The 6,000-nt window shown below is 48.2% G+C and overlaps 1 protein-coding gene across 2 annotated transcripts in view; it reads right to left on the bottom strand.

The window, feature by feature from the left end:
* The window catches only part of USP40 (ubiquitin specific peptidase 40), a 3,368,940-nt gene that overhangs the window by 148,507 nt on the left and 3,214,433 nt on the right, over nt 1-6,000 (bottom strand). The window lies entirely within an intron of this gene.

Genomic DNA, 6,000 nt, shown 5'->3' with positions numbered 1-6,000 from the left:
GCATCAGTGTTCTGACTGCTGGGGTTTGGTAGTATGTCGTATGGAGTGTGCCAGGTACTGTTGCACAGTTGCTGGGTGGGCACTGATACCTGGCCATTTACATGTGTATCCACCAATAGACAGACAGATGCTATATATGTGAGATATGTTGTATCATAACAGTCAAGTAGCATGTGTAATATGTGTGCCAAATTCTGCTGACATATATTGCTGATATCAGGTTATTTTCTTTTTCAGGAACATGGCTCACCCGCGAAATCCAGCTTACTCCGCAGCTGAGGATGAGGAGATACACCAGAGCATGGTGCGGGATTATGCAATACTCTTTTCCCGCACCAGCCAGAATCAGCAGAAGAGGGCTGCACTGTGGCAAGACCTGGTCCGTCGGGTAAATGACATAGGCATGCATAATAGGACATATGAGCAGGTACGACATCACTGCAGTGATTTAATCAGAAATGTCCATCAGCATGCGTCGGATATCCACAGGCAACAGGTCGCCACAGATGGTGGGGTGGCTACACATCCCCCACTCACCAGACTGGAGGGACTACTCATGAGTGTAGTGGCTCCAGTCCGCCAGCAACAACAGCAGCAGCAGACATGCATTATGATGGAGGCTGGAGCCACGCAGCAGCAAGACTATGAGCATGCAGGTAATATGCCATATGTATAGTTGACTGTTGTGTACACTGGTAGTTAATGCATGTGTGAGGTGTGTCCTTGGTTTGTAGCTGTCATCATAGTATTTAATGTGCAAGTGTGATATCCTCAATATTAGCAGCTGACCTGTGAAAGGCGACTGTTGTACTACTGACCTGCATCATACTCAGTAACAATGGCACAGTTGTGCCCACTGACATTAGTTTCCTCACTTCTGCAGGTCCTTGATTGTAACAGCAATGCAGCCTATCCATGCTGGTGAGTGTGTATTAACAATACCTGTAATAGTCTTGATAGTAATAGTAATATTAGGCTCACTTAGTAGTGCTCTTTGTATGCATGCAGGTGTGTCTGTGTGTTGATATCACACATACTGAGTAGTGTACAATTGTGTGCAACTGTGTGCATGTGTACATGTGTGCATGTGTGCATGTGTACATGTGTGCATGTGTGCACCTGTGCATGTGCGCATGTGTGCACCTGTGCATGTGCGCATGTGTGCACCTGTGCATGTGCGCATGTGTGCACCTGTGCATGTGCGCATGTGTGCACCTGTGCATGTGCGCATGTGTGCACCTGTGCATGTGTGCACGTGTGCATGTGCGGACCTGTGCATGTGTGGATGTGTGCATCACTGGTAATATTGTGTAGACATTGTAAACTGTGTTTCCTGTTTCCCTCCCACAGGTTCTGGTGCTGCTCTGGTGTCATCTGTGTAATGGCGCACAGGAAGGTATGCCAGGGTCCATCATTAGTCAGCCGATTGACAGTACACAGCTGTCAACCCCATCAATGTGCACAGTTATCCTGCCAATACACCCTTTGTCACCAATGTCCCTAGGTGATGGACAGCATACAGTGGGCATTGACCAGGGTAATGTGGTATCTGTGGCACATGCCTTCCCACACAGCAGCCATGGGCATGGCCCTGAGATGGTACCACACAGAAAGATGTCCAGGGGTTCTCGTGGGAGCATCCGTGGGCGTACTGCCCCTGTCAGACGTGCCCACAGAGGTCTTACAACCTCAGCTATGTTTCGGGCTGTCATGCAGGCACCGTCACGTATGGAACGGTACACCAGACAGGGTCTGAGGGAGCTGACAGCATGTCGCACAGCCATGACTGACAGTATGCGTGACATTGCGGCTGCCATCCGTAATGCTGGGTCTGTGCTGTCATCAAACCGCCCCAGGAGACCACGTGCACGTGCCTCTGGCCAGGCCCGACAGGAATCTGTGTCCAGTCAACGAACACCTGCTTCTGATGACAGTACCCAGTCTTGGTTGGTACCGGATACGGCCCGTAGCACCCCTGCAAGGCACAGGTACCGTGTCCGTGGCCAGAGACACTGATCTGTATGACCTGGCAGGTACAGTCTGTGGCTGTCCACAAACACCAGTATATGGCAGCCATGAGGTGGAACTGTGTGCATCCATACACACATGCGAATTGACAACACCTAGGGCTACCGCATACATGCACACACTGCATCAACATTGCCCCACCTTGTACTGCTGTCCCTCACCAACACACATCGGTGGTATTGGTGGCTAACTCAGGCATACCAAGTTCACACCCACTGCATATGTTGAGACTGTGCCACCTCCTGCAATCTGTAACATCAGTGCAGGTACAGGTTAACATGTTGCTGATGCACAGGGTGACTACATAGACGTGTAGTAATAGTATCATGTTGTTAACAGTACTGTGTGATGAAATAATTGTGGGTATATCACAGCATGCCTGATGCAGTAAGGGTATGATTGTCATGTACTGTTGTCTACACCCATGGTAAGTACCATAGTGTATCATCTGCACATGTTGGCATACTCGTGGTAAGGATGTCAACAGAAGGCTACATACTTAGGTAGCACAGGGGATAAGGTAATGAAAGTATTAATACGCAATGATGGACATGTAAACTGCAAGTGGCATGCTGCCCACACTGGACTCTGCAATGCAGATGTTTGAGGATGTTGATATGTGTGCAGTACTACACGACTGGTACAGGACACACAGGAGCACCCTAGCACTGCAAGCTCACATCTCATACCATGTTAGACAGCCCCAACACACAAAACTAACTTTCACAGGAGGGAGAGTCCCCATACATGTCAGGGATACTGTGGTGGCAGGCCAGGTAGCATACATCCTACTAAGTATGGAACCACTGAGTGAAGGCTCAGTGTCTGTCATTTGACATGTGTATTACTGCAGGTATGAGCACATGGGTTTCCCTCCAGTTATTGTGCATCCTGACAGTACATGGTCTGTACACTTGTGTGCGCTGAGACTGGACCCTAGCCATCTGACCTGTGTATTTTCATGTACATGTGCATAGTGCCTGCATATTTGCAGTGTTACCTAGTGGAAGTGGTACAGCTTGTTTGTTGTACAATGGACTACATGCAGCCCTGCTTACTGTAGCTTTGTTTGCATGCATGTTTGCTTGCAATTACCCTGGAATACTGATCCCACCTGCAATGCATAGTTACAGAGCTTCTGTGGACTCCTACTGACATCTGCATAGCTTACTATATGTATGTCCATGTCTCAATTGACAGAATGTCACTGTTTGTCCTGTTCACATGTACGTTGCCTGTGACACATTGCATATGACTTACCTAGCATTTGTCCATGTGAGCAGTCATATATGCTACTGCTAACTAATCACAGGCACTACACCCTCACATATTCATCTTCTGTTGAACCACCTGCTTTGCTAGGGACGGCTTGCACCTGTCACCCCTGGGCTTTCGGATATTGGCAAAGGCTCTTGCTACCCCCATAGTGCCTTTGTTAGGCAAGGCTCAAATGACAAACACACCTTCATAGGTATCACAAGGGATAAGAAACTAAGAGTAATGCTACCCAATGCCAGAGGTCTAAACCTCAAGATGCATGCACTCGAAACTCTCCTTAGCATGGAGAACATCGATATCTGTGCAGTAACAAATGCCTGGTTCAGGGCTACTGAGAGCACCCCAGCACTACCAGGTTATACCTCATACCATGCTTTTCAGCCCCAAAACTTGGAACGAACCACAAAAGGAGGGGGAGTATTGATATTCATCAAAGATACCCACACCTCCAGGTTGGTGGCAAAGCACCAAGCATCAGAGACTATCCATGTGCAACTAACAATGGGTGAAACTGCCTTCCAGGTTATAGCCTGCTACAGACCACCCTCCCAAACCCAAGAACTGCACTCGGCCTTCCTGAGAACAGTGGAAAATATGAAGGTCTCTCCAAACACCATTATATTGGGCGTCAACTACCCAAACATAGACTGGGAGCATGACTCTAGCTCCAACACCCTAGGCCAAAGATTCCTAGAATATATGAGCTCAAATGCTATGGAACAACTTGTTACCACTCCCACAAGAAGGGGAAACATACTGGACCTGATCATCACCAACATGGGGACTCTATGCTCCAGACCAGAAGTGTATCCCTCACTGGTAAGATCAGACCATAAACTAATCCCACTGGATATTCACATCCCGACCCCACCCCCTGCACAGAACACCACAGTGAACAACTTCTCTAAGGCAAATTCACACTCCTCAAAACTGAGGTGGAAACCTTCAAAGCCCCCGGGCCTGTGGAAACTACAGACCAGACCGCAGATTCCTCTATAAACACATTCTATGGACACCTTCAGGAATGCATGGATCATGTGATCCCGAATAAGACCAAGGCCCAATCCTCCAAAGGCAGACGTCCTGTCTGGTGGACCCCAGCCATAAACAAACTACACAACAGAAGGAGGAAGCTACTAAATGATACAGCAAAATCCCAAAAAGGGAAGGCATCACTGATCAGTATTAGCAAATAACTACAGACACTCATAAGATTGTCTAAGGCCAGCTTCGAGAGAAATTGCACAGGACACGAAGGATAATCACAAGGCTTTCTTTATGTTAGGAACCTGGGTGGTAATTCCCAGATATGCTCATAGGTAGTCCAAAATGTCAATAGAAACACCAAACCCACAGACATTGACAACATTCTAGCTGACAGGTTCAGCGCAAACTTCTCCCCCCCTCCACACCGAAAGGGCAAATATGTATCCCAGCAGAGTGCTGCCCCCCTGACATCTCAGATGCTCAGGTAAGAGCCACCCTCTCCAAAGCAATACACACTGCATCAAGGGGACCAGACAGTGTCCCGGGCTGTGTCCTACATGAACTCCAAGAAGAGCTACAACCAAACATAAAACTACTGTTCAATCCCAGCCTTACTACAGGATATGTGGCCAAAGAGTGGCGTACAGCAACAGTGGTCCCTCTACAGAAAGGTGGTGCCTCAATGGATCCTGGACACTATCGCCCCATAAGCCACACTAGCTTGGTCTGCAGAGCTATGGAAAGGATCATCATGGACCTCATAACTAAAGATATTGGGGACCTACAGACACTGGATCATACCCAGTTTGGCTTTAAGGGCAGATCCTGCCTCTCAAACCTGGTTGATTTCTTTGAAACAGTCACCAAGGCCATTGACGAGGGGAAGGTGGGTCCACACATCCTACCTGGACCACGCAGAAGCCTTCGATACAATACCCCACTTGGGCATTCTAGAGAAGCTCACCATCTTGAATATAAGCCCTCATATCACTAGATGGATTGCACACTGGCTCAAGGACAGAACCCACATGGTTAGAATTGCTGGAGCCATGCCAGACTCCAAACCAGTTACAAGTGGTGTCCCACAAGGCTCAGTCCTGGGACCTCTCTTGTTTGGTATATATTTATCGTAGGTACAGGCCAACACGGAAGGACTGTGGCTGACCAAATATGCAGATGACTGCAAACTGCCCGCCATAATCGACTCTCCAGCCGACACAAGCATCCTCCAAAAGGGCCTCATAGAAACAGACAACTTGTGCCAGAGCCATGGCCTCAAGCTGAATGCAAAAAAGTGTATAGTCATCCCCTTTGGCAAAAACAAAGTGCCCACAAAGTACCACATAGGTGGTAATCCATTAAGTACAGAAGAAGTAATTAGGGACCTGGGGACCCAAGTTGATGGCAATCTCTCATTTGACAACCACGTGGCCAAAGTGGTTAGAAAGACATTTTATATAGCCCACCCCATCATGAAGGGATTTACATCTAGATCAGGGGAGGACATCGTGCCTCTTTTCCTCATCCCTCATCAGGCCCATAATTGAGTACAATGCCCCTGTTGGGATGTACCTTACCAGACACCTGCAGCAACTGGAAAGACCCCAAAAGTACCTCACCAAGAGGATCAAAGGGCTCAAACAGATGCCATATGCTGACCGGTTAAAGAAACCCCAGCTCTACTCGGTGGCATACCGCCTGTTCAGA

The sequence above is a fragment of the Protopterus annectens genome, chromosome 6.part0, assembly GCF_019279795.1.
Source record: "Protopterus annectens isolate FY-2018-M chromosome 6.part0, PAN1.0, whole genome shotgun sequence".
NCBI lineage: Eukaryota > Metazoa > Chordata > Ceratodontiformes > Protopteridae > Protopterus > Protopterus annectens.
Note: the sequence above shows the minus strand (reverse complement) of the source record. Positions and strands in the feature narration are given on the sequence as shown.